Below are 21,221 nucleotides of genomic sequence, written 5' to 3'. Positions count from 1 at the left end.
AAGACACATCAGAAAAACATTTGAATATATATATATGTAGAAATATGCATACTTTATATGTATATATATATATATATATATATATATATATATATATATATATATATATATATATATATATATATATATATATATATAAAGCTTTGGTGATAATACGTCTCTACATTATTGAGGATTTCGTACACGTAAAGACCAGATCTTGACGCATTTTATGTCGTAATCATTTGCTATAAACTGAACCTTTCTCTCTGCCAGTTGCAGAGCGTTCTGTGTGTAGACAAACTAGATTCAAACGATCATCTCTCTTTTTTTTTTTTCCTGATGAAATTGACACAGAACTAGTAGTCAAGAAATTGAACCTCATCAAATTATATGGTCACAACCATCGCTCTTCCCGGTCTCCCTCCTACAACGAGTAACAGGCATCCCTGTAAGGGTCCTCCAGCAACAAGTGGGCCTCAGACACGACAGCTCAAGCCCTTCGCCTGAGCCAATCAAGTCTGGTGTTTACACGACCTGAGTCGACCAATTAGGGCGTGGCAGAAGCTGTCCATCAGCCACCCACCCTCACCCCCTCACCTCCCCCCCCTTCAGTAGCCAGCCATCATTGCGCGCACACCAGCCAGCACGAACACCACCACAGCCCACGTCTGTGATTGAGAGCTTAAAGTGCATTGCTTAGAAGTCGCTCGAAGTGGATGGCTCTTAAGGAAGCTTATCTTGTGCTATCCATAGAGTAGCTGAGGTTGGGCCATTGTATATCATGACCTATCGATATATTAGAAAGTTCTTAGTCGCCCAGAGCTCTGCTTCTGTGCTCAGTATGAAGATACAACAGTGGATGCCCATGGCTTGCAAATATTCTCCTGGTGGTAAAAGGATACTTCCTTCCTTGCGTGTGTGTTGTGCATATAGATAGATAGCAGGCAAGCAGGAGAGAGAGAACCACGGAAAATCTCTCTTTTGGCTGTTGATTGGAGAGGGAGAGAGAAGGTCTTTTTGGCTGTGGATTGGAGAGGGAGAGAGAAGGTCTTTTTGGCTGTGGATTGGAGAGGGAGAGAGAAGGTCTTTTTGGCTGTGGATTGGAGAGGGAGAGAGAAGGTCTTTTTGGCTGTGGATTGGAGAGGGAGAGAGAAGGTCTTTTTGGCTGTGGATTGGAGAGTGAGAGAGAAGGTCTTTTTTGCTGTTGATTGGAGAGGGAGAGAGAAGGTCCTTTTGGCTGTGGATTGGAGAGGGAGAGACAAGGTCTTTTTGGCTGTGGATTGGAGAGGGAGAGACAAGGTCTTTTTGGCTGTTGATTGGAGAGGGAGAGAGAAGGTCTTTTTGGCTGTGGATTGGAGAGGGAGAGAGAGAAGGTTGTAGGAGTAAGCCAGGGAAAAATGAAAGAAAGGAGGAAGGTACTAGGTCGTGGGGTTTAGCCCCTGTGCTCCTAGAAGTTCCTTTGACTAGATATTTCCCCGTTTCATCAACTGGTGATGACACAGCCTCACCAATGGAGGCATTTTGTTCGTGGTGTAATCTCATGTGGGTGGAGTGTGGTAGCACCCATATATGTATCTATATAATCTGTGTGTGTGTGTGTGTGTGTGTTTTCCGTATTTCCCCCTTCCTCTTTGTGTCGTTTTCTTTATATCTAAATTTTTTCACTTAAGTAATCTTATTTCTTAGAGTCTCTTAATGACTTTCCATTAGGTCAAACGTATTTTCCCCCCTTGCTTAATCGAACCAGCGGGAAAAAGAAAAGAGTCACATCCGAGGAAGAGTAATTCTGACGTGAAAATTCATGGATACTTTAGTATCCTACAAGGTTTATGTAATTAGCTTTGGGAATGTAATCGCGTAACGTACGGCCAATAGATTATCATGAAAGTTCCCAGAATATTCTCATTAACTCTGACGTAAAATTTACACCCTGAAAATATGGGAACACTTCCAAGTGTCATCCTCAGACATTATGTCAAGGTAAAGTTGCCTAAGTCTTTTTCTTTCAGTGCGGTTACGTGATGGAGGGACTGGAATAGGGATATGTTAAGAGGTCGCGAAAGTGTTAGCATATTAATAACTCCCTGGAGTCTACCATATATATATATATATATATATATATATATATATATATATATATATATATATATATATATATATATATATGTAGAAACGGAAGTGACTCACAGTGTGGCGGAGGGGGCGAAAGTTCTGGGAGCCTTGAAGAATGTGTGGAAGTCGAGAACATTATCTCGGAAAACAAAAATGGGTATGTTTGAGGGAACAGTGGTTCCAAAAATGTTACATGGTCGCGAGGCTTGGGCTATAGATCGGGTTGTGCGGAGGAGGGTGGATGTGTTGGAAATGAGATGTTTGAGGACGATATGTGGTGTGAGGTGGTTTGATCGAATAAGTAATGAAAGGGTAAGAGAGATGTGTGGTAATAAAAAGAACATGGTTGAGAGAACAGAAGAGGGTGAATTGAAATGGTTTGGTCACATGGAGAGAATGAGTGAGGAAAAATTGACAGAGAAGATATATGTGTCGGAGGTGGAGGGAACGAGAAGTGGGAGACCAGATTGGAGGTGGAAGGATGGAGTGAAAAAGATTTTGAGCGATCGGGGCCTGAACATGCAGGAGGATGAAAGGTGTGCGAGGAATAGAGTGAATTGGAACGATGTGGTATACCGGGGTCGACGTGCTGTCAGTGAATTGAACCAGGGCATGGGAAGCGTTTGGGGTAAACCATGGAAAGTTCTGTAGAGCCTGGATGTGGAAAGGGAGCTGTGGTTTCGGTGCATTATGCATGACAGCTAGAGACTGAGTGTGAACGAATGTGGCATTTGTTGTCTTTTCCTAGGGCTACCTCGCGCGCATGCGGGGGGAGGGGTTGTCATTTCATGTGTGGCGGGGTGGCAACGGGAATAAATAAAGGCAGCAAGTATGAATTATGTACATGTGTATATATGTTTATGTCTGTGTGTGTATATATATGTATACGTTGAAATGCATAGGTATGTATATGTGCTTGTGTGGGTAGGTTGGGCTATTCTTTTCGTTTGTTTGTAGTGTTGTTGTGATGGCTGAGGTCGAGAGAGTAAGCGGGAGAGTGACTTGTATTCGTCTGGAGAGTGTGTGGTTTATGATCGGTGTGTGTCTTGGTGGGGCTTGAGTTTAGACCGAGTTAGGAGGTTGAATGTTTTATCGTTTGTCCAGTTATCTCAGTCATGTCTTGGTACCCTTTAAAAGGTTGTGTACTGACTCCAGGGATTTCCTGTTGGCTTCATCCACGCCTCTCCATATCACTTGTACCCTTTTCCCAACTCGGGAGATAATGGATTAATTCTATGTGCCATACCATTGCGTTTGACGTGGTACGCCTTCTACCATCCATCCTATAGTCATCTGTTATTTTGTCCATGCCTCGCCCAGTTCCACCACTGTAGAACTGGACACATCCGGAGCACGTTGTTTTGTAAGTAAGACTGGCCCTGCAGTTGTTTGGCAATGGTCAAAACCCTCTCTCCTGTCTGTTATCTCACGGAGATTGTTGCAATTCCTTGTAATAATCGCTTCTGATGGACGATGGGAGATGACATAAAAGAGTTCCAAACGATTCCCAGCTCCAAGCAGGCTAGTAGAGGTAGAAGCTCAACATATTCTGAGAAGGTTTCAGTTATGCTGAGAATTTGATTGTTGTATTAGGGACATGAGATTACCGACAGTGAATACTAAAGCTGACCATTTTGCATGAGTTAATTCTCACATGTATTTTGTTATCAGTTGAACAGTTCCCAGTAAAAACCAGAAGTGAAACTGGCTTCGTGTGTAAAGTCATTCTCACTCCATCCCGCCAGAGTTCCAATAGCTCTATTTGCTAGCGTCTGAAGGTCTTGTATTTTACCTTAATAGAAGTCAATAGCAAAGAAGACGAGACTGTCACAACACTAGCAGTAAAGGTTTAGTGGTTGATTAGCGAAGCGAATCAACTTTCCCATCTCGTAAGTTGAATATGCCTTATATGCCATTCAATCCTTTGTTGCTTTCCTAACTTCATCTCTATCTCTCTATTTTTACCCAGTCCATTCTTATTTGCCTGTCCTGTTTGCTTTACAGTAGTCCTCGAGTAGCTTCATTCATCCTTGTAAAAGCAATTTTTCCCCCAAGTCCCTCTCATTTCCCACGTAATTTCAGCCAACTAACACCACATAGATAAAACTTACTTTTACATCAGATTTACTGCTTATTGCCACTCTTAAGGCTATGTAGTTTGTACACCATAATTTAGTGAGGAAGATTTTGTGGATTATATCTTGAAACTTTTTGTCCAGTCTTGATCAAAGAAGAGGAGAATAAAGATGAGAAGTTTAAGGCATCATTTGAATGGGAGTGAAGTGTTAGATCGTCTTCTTCAAGTTGTAGATCACGAAGACCTAACGATCTATCTATAGACTCATTCATTAACCCTGACCCTTAAGACAAGAATTCACATTCCCCGAACTGTAATAACTAATATCAGAGATTCGGACTTGAAGACGAGAAACAAGAAACACGAGTGTTAGGATGATGTGTCATAGATTTAAATTCCATGGCAAGGTATTACAGACATATATGATCTTTAGGACAAGATATGGAACAGTCGTATGTTAGGAAGAGATATCAGTGACTCGAATTTTAGGGCGAGACAAAGATTTGATCTAAAGAACGAGATATCAAAGAGTAGATCTTTAGTTTGATATATCCGAAGATATCAAAACCTCGAAATTGGGACAAGGGATTGAAATCTTAAACTTTAGGAAAAGATGTCAGGAAAATTAAGCGTAAGGGGAAAAGATATCAGAAACTCGAACTGTAGGACGAGATATCAAAGACTTGGACCTTAATGTAAGATAAAATAAGTGGAAAATACCTTAGCATAAGATATCAGATTCTCATACTTCGGTAATAGATTATATCAGTGTAGAATATCAGTATTAGGTTAAAAAGCCCTTATGATATACACACAAAAATAACTCAGATGAAAAATAGCAGTGCAGTATATAGTGTTGGTCATGTCATGGAGGATGATGAAGAATGGTGCAAGGCAGAAAAAAAAAGATATATTCCATCAGCGTCACTTTTATCAAAAATGCGAGAGTCGAAATTCTCATTGAAAACACTACCACTGCATTTTTGTATCACCTTTTCTTATATTCTTCTATTCATACATCGTGTCTCAGCAAGGTGTGTGTGTGTGTGTGTGTGTGTGTGTGTGTGTGTGTGTGTGTGTGTGTGTGTGTGTGTGTGTGTGTGAATTTTGGCCTGTAGTTGAGGTACTGGGTGTTTATGGGGTGAAAAGGATGTTTGAGAGAGAGAGAGAGAGAGAGAGAGAGAGAGAGAGAGAGAGAGAGAGAGAGAGAGAGAGAGAGAGAGTCACGTAAAACATGAGAATGGAACGAGATGACGAGGTTCGGTGGAGGCAGACATGAATAAAAGCGAGGTGAATGGTTTAACGTAGGAGAACGTTCACTGAAAAAGATGAGTCCCTCCCTCCCCCACATCTGGATTTGTTACACTTCTGATACTGCTATCTGCCTACAACACACACGTATATATATATATATATATATATATATATATATATATATATATATATATATATATATATATATATATATGTTGGAAAGGATCACAATTTTGCGCGTGATCAAGTTATTCCTATGAGTCCACGGGGAAAATGAAACACGAAAAGTTCCCAAGTGCACTTTCATGTAATAATCACATTATCAGGGGAGACACAAGAGAGAAATATAACAGTCAGTTGATATACATGGAAGAGACGAAGCTAGGACGCCATTTGGGACAATCGCATGTTTACCAAATGGCGTACTAGCTTCGTCTCTTCGATGTATATCAACTGACTGTTATATTTCTCTCTTGTGTCTCTCCTGATGATGTGATTATTACACGAAAGTGCACTTGGGAACTTTTCGTGTTTCATTTTCCCCGTGGACTCATAGGAATATATGTATATATATATGTGTGTGTGTGTGTGTTTGTGTGTATATGGGCCATTCTTCGTCTGCTTCCTGGCGCTACCTCACTGATGCGGGAAACATTGATCATGTATAATGAATATAATATATATATATATATATATATATATATATATATATATATATATATATATATATATATATATATATATATATATATATATATGTATAATCCCTTGAGACTGGGGGAGAAAGAATACTTCCCACGTATTCCCTGTGTGTTGTAGAAGGCGACTAAAAGGAATGGTAGCGGGGGGCTGGAAATCCTCCCCTCCTGTTTTACTTTTCCAAAAGAAGGAACAGAGACGCGAGGTTATTCAGGATTTTTCCCTCCGAGTCGAATATGTATAAGGATTATGGATAGATAGATAGATAGATAGATAGATAGATAGATAGATAGATAGTAGATGTACTATGATATATACACACAGACACACACACACACACACACACATATATATATATATATATATATATATATATATATATATATATATATATATATATATATATATATATATATATATATATATATATCCTCTCCAATGTTTCAAATTCATTTTTGTCACACCTTCAAAAAAATCATACCATCTCATTACCTCACGTTCAACAACGCCTGCACCTTTGTTGGAGATGGCTGGAGTCTTTCCTACCCTCACTCATTCCCCCCTAAGGCTACCTCACTCTCTCATTCGCCTTTATGTCTCATTCTCGTTTCGACACCAACATAAAAGAACAAGTCTCTCACACGTCGCAATGTTTACGTTCTCTCTTATCCTATTTCTTGTTTTTAGTTTCTTATCTGTCTGTCTTTCTCTCCTTTACCCTGTCTTTACTACATGTGATCCTCCTTTTTATTATTACGCTTTTTTTCTTTTTTTTTTCTATTATATCCTTCGGTGTTGCAGTAACACTGTTACTCCCAGTGCAAGTAAAGCCTCTCTGGTCTATCATTTTTACCTCGTCGTTGCAGCCAGGTGACTTCACACGTAAATAAAGATAGCATGTACGTAAAAACCTTGCTTGTTGGTGTTTGTTGCTGCTCTTACGTCGGGAGAGAGAGAGAGAGAGAGAGAGAGAGAGAGAGAGAGAGAGAGAGAGAGAGAGAGAGAGAGAGAGAGAGCGAGAGAATGTGGGCAGAGAGGAGTGTTTGATCCGGGGATGGAGAGAGAGAGCCAGCTGCCGTCATGAACACGAGGGAAGTGCCAGGGAAAGAGCGATGGTGTAGCAGGCAATGGGGGTCGGAAATGGTCTGATGTGGAAGAGAATGATGGGTGACGGACAACTACACACACACACACACACACACCCACACACACACACACACACACACACACACACACACACACACACACACACACACACACACACACCCATCCACACACACACACACACACCCACACACACACACACACGGGTCCCTTTGAGTTGCTTACACTATTGGTGATGGTTTCCACGTGGATATGTTCACGTTCGTCACTTTATTGGACTGCCTCTCCTTGAGATGCCTCAAAGGCTGCCTCAAAAAGAAAGGCCTATCCCAGAGCACATACTGCAGTGGACAGACCCCTGCCACATACCTGGGTCTGTCTGCTTCTTTAAAAAGGGCCGTCAAAAGATGAAGTAGTATATCCCAAAGCCTTGTCTCCTTCAGTTATATGAATGTGTCAGGGGAATTGCACTTACAAATTGGAACTGATCGTTTTGATTTTCCCGTAAGTGCTTGTGTAACCTTGCTGACGATTGAGGTCTAATGTCGCTTTTAAACTAAGTCTCTTCGTTGTAATATCAACCGACTGTCATATTTCTCTCTTGTGTCTACCCTGATGATGTGATCATTACACGAAAGTGCACTTGGAAACGGTATCAGTATCTGGAGTAACGGTATCAGTATCAGAAGTAACGGTATAAGTATCAGGAGTAATGGTATCAAACACAGGAGTAATGGTATCAGTATCAGGAGTAACGGTATCACTATCAGGAGTAACGGTATCAGTATCAGGAGTAACGGTATCAATATCAGGGTAACGGTATCAGTATCTGGGGTAACGGTATCAGTATCAGGGGTAACGGTATCAGTATCAGGAGTAATGGTATCAGTATCAGACGAGAACATCTTGTCAACATACCATACAGACAGACGAGAACATCTTGTCAACAGACCATACACAGACAGACGAGAACATCTTGTGAACAGACCATACAGACAGACGAGAACATCTTGTGAACAGACCATACAGACAGACGAGAACATCTTGTGAACAGACCATACAGACAGACGAGAACATCTTGTGAACAGTCCATACAGACAGACGAGAACATCTTGTGAACAGACCATACAGACAGACGAGAACATCTTGTGAACAGACCATACAGACAGACGAGAACATCTTGTGAACAGACCATACAGACAGACTAGAACATCTTGTGAACAGACCATACAGACAGACGAGAACATATTGTGAACAGTCCATACAGACAGACGAGAACATATTGTGAACAGTCCATACAGACAGACTAGAACATCTTGTGAACAGACCATACAGACAGACGAGAACATCATGTGAACAGACCATACAGACAGACGAGAACATCTTGTGAACAGACCATACAGACAAACGAGAACATCTTGTGAACAGACCATACAGACAGACTAGAACATCTTGTGAACAGACCATACAGACAGACGAGAACATATTGTGAACAGTCCATACAGACAGACGAGAACATCTTGTGAACAGACTATATACAGACAGACGAGAACATCTTGTGAACAGACCATACAGACAGACGAGAACATCTTGTGAACAGACTATATACAGACAGACGAGAACATCTTGTGAACAGACCATACAGACAGACGAGAACATCTTGTGAACAGTCCATACAGACAGACGAGAACATCTTGTGAACAGACCATACAGACAGACGAGAACATATTGTGAACAGACTATACACAGACAGACGAGAACATCTTGTGAACAGACTATACAGACAGACGAGAACATCTTGTGAACAGACCATACAGACAGACGAGAACGTCTTGTGAACAGACCATATACAGACAGACGAGAACATCTTGTGAACAGACCATACAGACAGACGAGACCATCTTATGAACAGACCATATACAGACAGACGAGAACATCTTGTGAACAGACCATACAGACAGACGAGAACATCTTGTGAACAGACCATACAGACAGACGAGAACATCTTGTGAACAGACCATACACAGACAGACGAGAACATCTTGTGAACAGACCATACAGACAGACGAGAACATCTTGTGAACAGACCATACAGACAGACGAGAACATCTTGTGAACAGACCATACACAGACAGACGAGAACATCTTGTGAACAGACCATACACAGACAGACGAGAACATCATGTGAACGGACCATACAGACAGACAGACAGACAGACACTATAAAATACCCCAGGTATCACTAAGACTCGAACCCATAGCTTCGCCGTATCTAAGCTGAACGCACCGCTTGTGACAAGAGCCATGGATGCTGAGCCAATCATGAATCTCAATTAGCACTAATTTTGGATAATTACATCACTGGGGATGAAGGAGTAAGTACCGAGTTAATCATCTCGTATAGCACAATACGTATATAATTGCCAAGTAGCATTCATATTCAGCTCTGATTTTGAAAGTAAGAAATTCGCCCTGAATTCGAACTTGATGAAATGGTATTTGAATGCCAAACATTGCTCTATCAGTGAGACTTAACACAGATTTTTTTCACATGAATATGTTAAGTTTGATGGCAGTAAAGAGGTTTAGAGACGGTGAATTCGGAGGATCAAAATAGGTTATAAAACCTGCAAACAGTAGAGAACGGACCCAATGCTCTTTGCTCCTGTTTTTTTCTTTTTTTTTTCCTTTTAAATATCAATAGTGAATCAATTAACATTTCCCTTTGATCTTAAATTACTTTGAGATTGAAAATTGATAGAGGCAGTACTTGGCGAGTGAGTGAAAGAGAGAGAGAGAGAGAGAGGGAGAGCATTCGCTTATGGAATAACAGGAATGAATGAACTACAAAGGGATGTCTCCCGTGTGAGTTCCTTTGTGATAATGATCTTGGGTATGATTCACGAACTCGTCTCACTTTCCCCTCCCTGTCACTCAGCGTCAGTGTCGCTTCCAGTCAACTAAGAGGGTGATGCAAAAGAGAGCCAGTGCTCTGAGCATGATGTACCTTGCGTATAACATCTTCTCTACTGTAAATGTGTACTGTCAAGGTTTCAACTGTACTAACACTCAAAAGACTTTGAGACTCGTACCAACATTTTGTTTGAACTATATATATATATATATATATATATGTGTGTGTGGACGTATGTATATACATGTGTATGGGGGGGGGGGGGGGGTTGGGCCATTTCTTTCGTCTGTTTCCTTGCGCTACCTAGCAAACGCGGGAGACAGCGACAAAGTATAATAAAAAAAAAAATATATATATATATATATATATATATATATATATATATATATATATATATATATATATATATATATATATATATATATATATATATATATATAATACACATCTTTCACTCTTCCTTCTTTCTCTTTTAATCAAGTTTTCATGCAAGAACTCTGACCTAATAAACCCTGAAGGTGTGATCCGCAAAATGTTAGATGTTTTACAAAATACATCAAGGTAAGGCAAACGAAATAGTATTAGCAACCAGGAACAAAAGACAGACAGGAAAAATACATATTCATTTCGACTCACTGAAGAAGATGTACCCTGTTCGTTCTTTCTCCTCTTTTTTCTTGACTGGTGTTATCATCGTTGCATCCCCGTAGGCTATATGTGATACCTCTCTTGTCTTACCACCTGCTGGATCCTTCCATACCCGTGTCTTTTGACTCCCTTAGCGACTGAGAATTGGTATAAAGCGCTTGATGTCATGGGGATCTCGTGAGACTTCCATATTTCATTCGTACATTAATGTCGAGCGATACAAAAGGTGTGCTGATGTGAAATATATATATCATAGGCTAACGGTAGCGCTCCCGCCTGCCACGCAGAGGTCCCAGGTTCGAGCCTGGCCTTTGGAGGTTTGTATGTATATATCTTTCTTTCATACTATTCGCCATTTCCCGCGTCAGCGAGGTAGCGTTAAGAACAGTGGACTGGGCCTTTGAGGGAATATCCTCACCTGGCCCCCTTCTCTGTTCCTTCTTTTGGAAAATTAAAAAAAAAGAGAGGGGAGGATTTCCAGCCACCCGCTCCCTCCCCTTTTAGTCGCCTTCTACGACACGCAGGGAATACGTGGGAAGTATTCTTTCTCCCCTATCCCCAGGGATAATATATATATATATATATATATATATATATATATATATATATATATATATATATATATATATATATATATATAAAATGTGTGTGTGTATGTGTGTGTGTGTGTGTGTGTGTGTGTGTGTGTGTGTGTATACTTAGATAGACAGATTGGCAAAAAAAAAAATATATATATGTACACGAACGTTCATTACTCTATCCCTATGTTTCGAGTAATTTTGCTTTCTTCATTATTCTTCATATTATTCCACCCTTTCTCCATCCTCCATCTCCGCTTCCTTGCCGAGAGGGAGAGAGAGAGGCAAAAAGACTGTATAAGTAATATGTAAGAAGATCCAAGGATTAAAAAAAAAATAAACATTTTATAAGGGCTTAATCTGCCTTGAGGGCTTAGCCAGCTCAATGTTATTCTCTCCTGTCTCCACACTCAAGAGCGCGTTCGTAGCACACTTCCTCCTATCTTTTGTTTCCCTAAATTTGAGGGTAAGTGATTAAATACCCTTTGTGCGACCTCTCTCTCACACGGTTAATCATTGAGTAATTCTGTTGATCGCGTTGAGTCTATGAATATGATGTCAAAAGCAGTATAAGCGGGAGGAAAATGTCTGGAATTTCTTTTTGTTGTTTGTTTTCAAAGGGATGCGGGCTGCGTTAGGGTAGGTGGTGTAGTTAAGGGATGTAAAAAGAGATTATTATTCATTAGAATTCATTATGTCGTGTGTCCTTCGCCATGCCCTCGGGGTGGATCTTATGGAAAAGAGGGTCAACGTGTGTTGTGATATTACCAAATTGCCTTGGATGCTGGTTATGACGCAAACTATGAGGAGTAAGTAGGGTCCAACTATGGTACATTCATAATGGGGGGTTTTTGCATGATTGATCCGTGTGTCAAGGAAGAATACACGGCTGAAGAGTTAACAGGCAACGTACTCAGTCTCTCTCTCTCTCTCTCTCTCTCTCTCTCTCTCTCTCTCTCTCTCTCTCTCTCTCTCTCTCTCTCTCTCTCTCTCTCTCATCACTCAATCAATCTATCAATATATATGTCTGTCTGTTTAACTATCTGTCTATTCATGTATGTATGTTCTATCGATCATCTAATCTTTCTATCTATGTCTGTCTATATATCTACTTAATATCTGTCTATCTATCTATTTATCTATCTATCTATCTGTCGCTCTGTCTATCTATTTATCTAGCTATCTATCTGTCGCTCTGTCTATCTATCTATTTATCTATCTATCTTCTATCTACCTATCATATTCGAGTAATCAATCAACGGTCATCCAATCGTAATTCGTTTTTTCCTTCGTCTTTCCATGCCTTCTTAGGCTAATTCCTCAACACATGCAGCTCACTGGAGTTCGACTCATGAGCACTCCAGAGAGCCCCAGGGACAAGCAAACTCCCGTCGCTCAGCCTGAGGAGGAACTCATGGGTCCCCAGACGCCATTAGTAAGTTGTACCCTAACGCACTTACCTAAATTTTTTTTCTTCTTCTTCTTCTTCTTCTTCTTCTTCCTCAACCATTCGTCACCACAGTGTTACACGCGAGTTTCCAGAAGTTTTAATGATTTTCTTCTGAGAAGGGGTGTGGTGTGTGGGGTGGGTCTCGTGTGTCTCTCTGCGGCCCACAAGACATGCGTGGAAAGTCTTGTAGTGAGGAGATGGGAGGAACGGGTCCCCATAAGCTGATTGACTTTGGTAGAAGACATCCTCCCGTCCGACCTCATTTTCTGCTTTCCAATCTGTACCTGGGTAGAAATGAGTTGAATTCGGATCTTCGTAATTCTCTGGTCCCTTGACGAACGTATCCCAAGTGTTGTCCAGACTCGCGTGTCCAAAGAATACGTACTTACTTGCGTGAAGAGACGCAGTGTAAAGGACGTAAGTTTGCGAAGCGCGTCGGAAAAAGGAGAAAAGACGAAAGACATATTCGTTTCTAAAACTACGGTCGTGTTCTTGAATCATTCTATAAATGGTTTTTAATGGTCATAAGATGCTTTTTTTTTACGTAAAAATACCTCGTTTAGATACTTAAAGTTCTATCTGTATCAACTTCCCTAGACGAGTCTTAAGGACCAAATAGAATATCACAATAGATGTTTCTTTATGTGATATTTTGTCTGGTACTTTTATGTGATATTTTATGTTGTACGTTTGTGCTATTTTATCATTTTATGCCATACTTTTTTTTTAACCTTGAACTGAGATTCTGGCCATAAAGAATTTCATGTTGTATCATATATACAATGTGACAATAAAGACATCATGATAAAGACATCATATCTTGTAATATATCTTAGAATAATTATCTAGATGCAAGGGTAATTTTAATCGTAAGTGACATTGTTTACAGCCAGAGAGCCACTTTGTGATTTCTTTATGATTTTTTGTCCCCTTGTTACAGCAAAATTGATTCCCTTAGCTGTCCAGGTTATCTCTGTATGTGTCTATTATCAGATCTATATCAAAAGATTATTCATAGATGCGAGAGTAATATTGCTCGTAGATGGTACCGTCAGTAGACAAAGAGACACTAACTCAGGGGTAGATTCTAGCGTGACGAGCAGCAAGAAGGAACCAATTAACTGGTGAGAACACGACCAGTTATTTCGCAAATTTTTACTGACTCATAGGCTATAATGATGAAGTATACATGTTGCTGATAGATTCAAGAAGTTTTCAGCTTAATTATGGGCTTGGGGCAGACAAAAATATTCAATATATATATATATATATATATATATATATATATATATATATATATATATATATATATATATATATATATAAAAGAACAGAGCACTGAGCCTTTGAGGGAATATCCTCACTTGGCCCCCTCGTCTATTCCTTCTTTAGGAAAACTAAAAACGATAGGGGAGGATTTCCAGTCCCCCGTTCCCTTCCCTTTTAGTCGCCTTCTCCGACACGTAGGGAATACGTGGGAAGTATTCTTTCTCCCCTTTACCCAGGGATATATATATATATATATATATATATATATATATATATATATATATATATATATATATATATATATATATATATATATTTTTTTTTTTTTTTTTTTTAAACTATTCGCCATTTCCCGTGTTAGCGAGGTAGCGTTAAGAACTGAGGACTGGGCCATTGAGGGAATATCCTCACCTGGCCCCCTTCTCTGTTCCTTCTTTTGGAAAATTAAAAAAAATTGAGAGGGGAGGATTTCCAGCCCCCCGCTCCCTATATATATATATATATATATATATATATATATATATATATATATATATATATATATATTCCTGCAGTGAATCACATACACTCGTGAAACGCTGATATGAGTAAACTCGCTGGAAATATAAACACAGAAGCTCCAAGCTTCCCAGCGTATTTCAAACCACTATCAAGGCTACAGAGTCAGCCTGAGCAAGAGAGTATACACTAAACCAGCAGACGCCACAGCTGAGGAAACAAGGAACAGCTGATCTGAGAAACATTTCCTCAGATCAGCTGTTCCTCACTTCCTCGACTGTTGTGTGGGCTGGTTTTGTATATACATTCTCTTGTTCATGTTGACTCAGTGTCTTTGAAAATGATTTGAAATACAGTCGAAAGCTTGGAGCTTCTGTGTTTATTTTTCTAGTAAGTTTACTTATGTATATATATATATCTTTTTTCTTTTAAACTATTCGCCATTTCCCACGTTAGCGAGATAGCGTTAAGAACAGAGGACTGGGCCTTTTTTGGAATATCCTCACCTGGCCCCCTCTGTTCCTTCTTTTGGAAAAAAAAAAAAAAAAAACGAGAGGGGAGGATTTCCAGCCCCCCGCTCCTTCCCCTTTTAGTCGCCTTCTACGACACGCAGGGAATACATGGGAAGTATTCTTAATCCCCTATCCCCAGGTATATATATATATATATATATATATATATATATATATATATATATATATATATATATATATATATATATATGGTTGGAAAGGATGACAATTTTACTCGTGATCAGGTATATTCCTATGAGTCCACGGGGAAAATGAAACACGATAAGTTCCCAAGTGCACTTTCGTGTGATAATCACATCATCAGGGAAGATACAAGAAAGAAATATATGTCAGATGATATACAACGAAGAGACGTAGCTAGGACGCCATTTGGTAAACACGTGATTGTCCAAGAATGTCTTGGACAATCACTTGTTTACCAAATGGCGTCCTAGCTACGTCCCTTCGTTGTTTATCAACTAACTGTTATATTTCTCTCTTGTATCGCCCCTGATGATGTGATTATTACACGAAAGTGCAATTGGGAACTTTTCGTGTTTCATTTTCCCCGTGGACTCATAGGAATATATATATATATATATATATATATATATATATATATATATATATATATATATATATATGTATATATATATATATATATATGCATATATATATGTGGGTGTCTGTGTCTGTCTCTGTGTGTATAAAGTTTGTCTCGTGGTAGCTGTCACCTTGATAAACATTAGGATTAATGTGTATTATCAGTAAGAAATATTAAACATAACGTGACGCGTAAAGCAATATAGCACATTGTTTGCGTGTCACGGTTAATACCTTGTCCATTATCAGAGAGAGAGAGAGAGAGAGAGAGAGAGAGAGAGAGAGAGAGTGGCTACTTACGAGGAGATTTTGATCCATTTTCCTATATCTGATTTGTCCTGCCACTCTTTTTTGCAGCACTCCGTAGTTTTCTTCTTCAGACGCTTTCGCAGAATCAAGGACGACCAGTGTCCGTTCCTCTCCCATTCGTTCGTGTTTTAATATGTGTCACTCTGTTGACGTAGTAGTAACTGTGGCTGCCCGGTTTTACCTGGAAGAAATTCATTCCTTCTTTCATTTACCTGAGATCAACTCTGACTGCATGAACGCTCACGGTCAATAGGACAGTTTTGCTTCATGCACACATCACAGTATGTATCGAGTTATGTTTTTTTTGTGTGTAAGATTCGTGCGTTACCCAGTTTGTGTGTGTGTGTGTATGTGTGTGTGTGTGTGTGTGTGTGTGTGTGTCTAAACTGATGAATTTATGGTTTTGAAAGATACACAACAGTACATCAGCTTCAATTTTACACTCCTTCATTAGAAATCATTTTATCTATTTTTTTTTTTTGAGACCCAATAGTTTGTTGTTATGATTAGCCAGTGTTGTATGTATATGTGTATGTATGTGTTGTAAACACCTGCCACAAGCTTCAGGTGTCAACGATATCTTGGTTGGTGGACATGCTCACGGATCCCACACCTATACAAGATTTCTTCTTCTTTTGTTTGTCTGTGATCCGTCTTTGCCTGAACACCGTTCGCCAATCACTGTAGCTGAGGGAAGGTTCTTGTTTCTACGTGATCTACTTTGTGAAAAGGGTCTCCTTCTCTCTCTCTCTCTCTCTCTCTCTCTCTCTCTCTCTCTCTCTCTCTCTCTCTTTATGGTAACAATAACGCACTAACGCCGAGAGCTGCGATGAGGGCGGAAAGAGAGAGAGAGAGAGAGAGAGAGAGAGAGAGAGAGAGAGAGAGAGAGAGAGAGAGAGAGAGAGGACACAAATCTTGCAACCGATGTTCGATACGAGAGAACCTACTACCCCAAGCCTATATATACTTAACCGATACCATTACACACAACTACAACATCTAACATCACCAACCCTTCACTAGGTCATGAGAGAGAGAGTTCAATAGCGCCGTTGGATGGAGACATCAAATTTCTCCCCCTTCCCCCTTCCCGAAGTTAGAGAGCTCAGCTCCCAAGAATCTCTTAAAGGTATAGAGATAGAAATATATGGTCTTGGGAGTTTACCTACCTACCTACCTACACGCTGGCACTAAGGAGGAACCTCCTCCTCCTTCTCCTCCTCCCCCTTAGCCTTTACCCAGTGTCTATAAAGTTCACGTTACGAGGTTAGTGCGTGCAGGGGTCCTATTGCGGGTGTTACTGGTCAAGCGCACGAGACGAGGGGGTAAAAGATGGCTCAATCTCCACCCGTTAACATTGATGAGGGGGTCTCTTCCGCGTCACTTCCTCCCTCTGTGGTTGAGGAGGAATCCTTTTTGCTCTTGTTATAGAAGACACCAACGCAATGTGTCCGCGAGAGATTGTTACCTGATCCTGTAATGATTGGGCGAAGGGTTGACCATCACTAACCACAGAGGATATGAAGTTTCAATCATATATGCGTCCACGGGGGGAGAAATGAAATACGGTAAGTTCCCAAGTGCACTTTCGTGTAATAATCACATCATCATCATCATCAGGGGAGAAACAAGAAAGAAATATAACAGTCAGTAGAGGAAACAAGATTTATTTTAGACATTCCCACATTACCACCTTCAGTAGCACGGTACGACCTTGGATGATACGGGCACCGCCTTTGAGTATGATAGCTTGATATCTGATCTGACCCTTAAGGGCAAGGCTGTCACACTCAAGGGTATACACCCCGGTGCTCAAGGGGTGGAAATAGATTAACTAAGCACCACCGAAGATGAAACTATCAGTATATATATATATATATATATATATATATATATATATATATATATATATATATATATATACACACACACGGCTACTAAAATGATGGATTTTACGAAAAAAGTATTATTGAACAGATTAATAAAGTATTCATAAAGCCATCTTCTGCAACTCTCTTGACTTAGAATCGATCAAACATATAATGCAAAACCGTTGATGAATAAACGAACACTATCCATATATAATGAATACCTTGGTATATACACTTAACACACTGTCTTCGAAAAAAAGAATTTTGTATCTTAAACAACTGTATTCAAGTAGAATTAAGATAAGTTTATAACATAGGCGAGGACGAGTAGATATTAAGATAGGTTTATAACATAGGCGTAGACGAGTATATATTTCGCATAAAAAATATGAAATATTCAGCTGTTTCTTAGCCGTAGTCAACTGTAATCAGAATAGTTTTATAACATATGCATGGACGGATATATATTTTTCATAGAAAAATATGAAATATTCAATTGTCTCTTAACCCTAGGTCAGTACCGTTAAAAGTAGAGTTATGACATATACAAGGACGAATATATATTTAGTAGAAAAGTATCAAATATTCAGTCGAAATTTGAATTACTGAAGGGGGATTCAAGACTCAAATGCGCACAGCTCTTTCTCTGGCCTGTGCTTCGGTCTCAAGCGATACATACGGTAAAATATTTAGACCATATTAAACATTGATAGACATTCACACTAAACTGAAAAAATAAAACATGTTAATAGGGTTTGTTTGACAATGAATTCTACAGAAAGACAGAAAGGTGAACAGACAGACAGACAGACAAAAATGAAGATAAATGAAATTCTTTTTTTTTTTGCAAGATATTCTTATACCTTCCCTAAGTGCAGGGGAATGAGTTTTAATTGGAATTTGCCCCAGTTCCTGTGTTTATTGTAATTTTCTCCGTGATAATCGTGGAGAGTATCCGACATGCTCTACCACGACTATCCCTGTCCAGGTCATTGTGCCCAAAGTTTCGAACTGGCGCAGTTCGACCTGCTCTTCTGTAGGGTGCATGCCCGCCTCCGTATGTGAGGTGAAGAAGAGTAAGAAAATGAAAGCGTATTACAGTCTTTCCTGCGTAGTAAGGAAGGAAGGATCTTACAAGCATATATGGTAAGGAAGAGACCTTACCTGTATTGCTGGAAGGATCGATCTGCAAATGGAGTAGTGAATTAGCGTCCTTGATTATATGATACGAGCGTCCGTGATTAAATGATACGAGCGTCCGTGATTAAATGATACTTGCGTCCGTGATCATATGATACGAGCTTCCGTGATTATATAAGCGTCCGTGATTCTATGCATGATACGAGCGTCCGTGATTCTATGCATGATACGAGCGTCCGTGATTCTATGTATGATACGAGCGTCGGTGATTCTATGTATGATACGAGCGTCCGTGATTCTATGTATGATACGAGCGTCCGTGATTCTATGTATGATACGAGCGTCCGTGATTCTATGCATGATACGAGCGTCCGTGATTCTATGCATGATACGAGCGACCGTGATTCTATGCATGATACGAGCGTCCGTGATTCTATGCATGATACGAGCGTCCGTGATTCTATGCATGATACGAGCGACCGTGATTATATGACACGAGCGACCGTGATTCTATGCATGATACGAGCGACCGTGATTCTATGCATGATACGAGCGACCGTGATTCTATGTATGATACGAACGTCCGTGATTCTAGATATGATACGAGCGTCCGTGATTATATGACACGAGCGTCCGTGATCACATGATACGAGCGTCCGTGATTACAAGACACGAGCGTCCGTGATTATAGAGCCTTTCGATCTGGTTTGTCAGAGTAACGGTAGGTGTTACATACACACACACACACACACACACACAGAGCTGAGAGCCTCTCATAGGGGCTGTGTGTGGGTAGTGGTTATTACTGTAGAACAGCCGTGTACATTGCTCCAAAATGCATCAGTTCATCCGCAAAGATTTAATTCTCATGTTTCATTGTAGAATATCATTTTTCAATATATGTATATATATATATATATATATATATATATATATATATATATATATATATATATATATATATATATATATATATATTTTGTGTGATCGGGGCCTGAACATGCAGGAGGGTGAAAGGAGGGCAAGGAATAGAGTGAATTGGATCGATGTGGTATACCGGGGTTGACGTGCTGTCAGTGGATTGAATCAGGGCATGTGAAGCGTCTGGGGTAAACCATGGAAAGCTGTGTAGGTATGTATATTTGCGTGTGTGGACGTATGTATATACATGTGTATGGGGGTGGGTTGGGCCATTTCTTTCGTCTGTTTCCTTGCGCTACCTCGCAAACGCGGGAGAGCGACAAAGCAAAAAAAAAAAAAAAAAAAAATAATATATATATATATATATATATATATATATATATATATATATATATATATATATATATATGTGTGTGTGTGTGTGTGTGTGTGTGTGTGTGTGTAGAATACTACCATCTTTGAAAGCTGCTCTTTCTCATCCTCTCTTTGGCAGGCACGTAGTCACCCTTAACAGGGAAGTATATATATCACCTATACTATCTTCCTGGGTATTGGGAGGTGCTAGTGCATCACCGAACTGTGACTGTGAATTTTGTGGTGCTCGGTGAATCACTGTATCATGATCGCGAGCCACTGTATTGTGATAATGAATCCCTGAATTGTGATCATCATTCAGTAATTTCTGATCATAATTCACAACTTTCTGATATGGAGAAGCTTTATATATATATATATATATATATATATATTCTTTCTTTTAAACTATTCGCCATTTCCCGCGTTAGCGAGGTAGCATTAAGAACAGAGGACTGGGCCTTTGAGGGAATACCCTCACCTGGCCCAATTCTCTGTTCCTTCTTTTGGAAAATTAAAAAAAAAAACGAGAGGGGAGGATTTCCAGCCCCCCGCTCCCTCCCCTTTTAGTCGCCTTCTACGACACGCAGGGAATACGTGGGAAGTATTCTTAATCCCCTATCCCCAGGGATAATATATATATATATATATATATATATATATATATATATATATATATATATATATATATATATATATATATATATATATATATATATATATAACAGTGTCTTAATGTCGAGCCAAAGTTGTCGTGTCTTCGAATCACTGTGTCGAACCAGAGGATTGATGTTTTCGAATCGGTGTTTCGTGATGTCGAACCACTGTGTTGTAATAACTTCATTGTTTTGTGATTTCAAGCCAGATTTTCCTGATTTCCAAGTGCTGCCTGAAACTATTGTGACGTGAATTCAAGCAAATATATT

Source organism: Panulirus ornatus, chromosome 17 (genome assembly GCF_036320965.1).
Source record: "Panulirus ornatus isolate Po-2019 chromosome 17, ASM3632096v1, whole genome shotgun sequence".
Lineage (NCBI taxonomy): Eukaryota > Metazoa > Arthropoda > Malacostraca > Decapoda > Palinuridae > Panulirus > Panulirus ornatus.
This window is presented reverse-complemented; position numbering follows the sequence as displayed.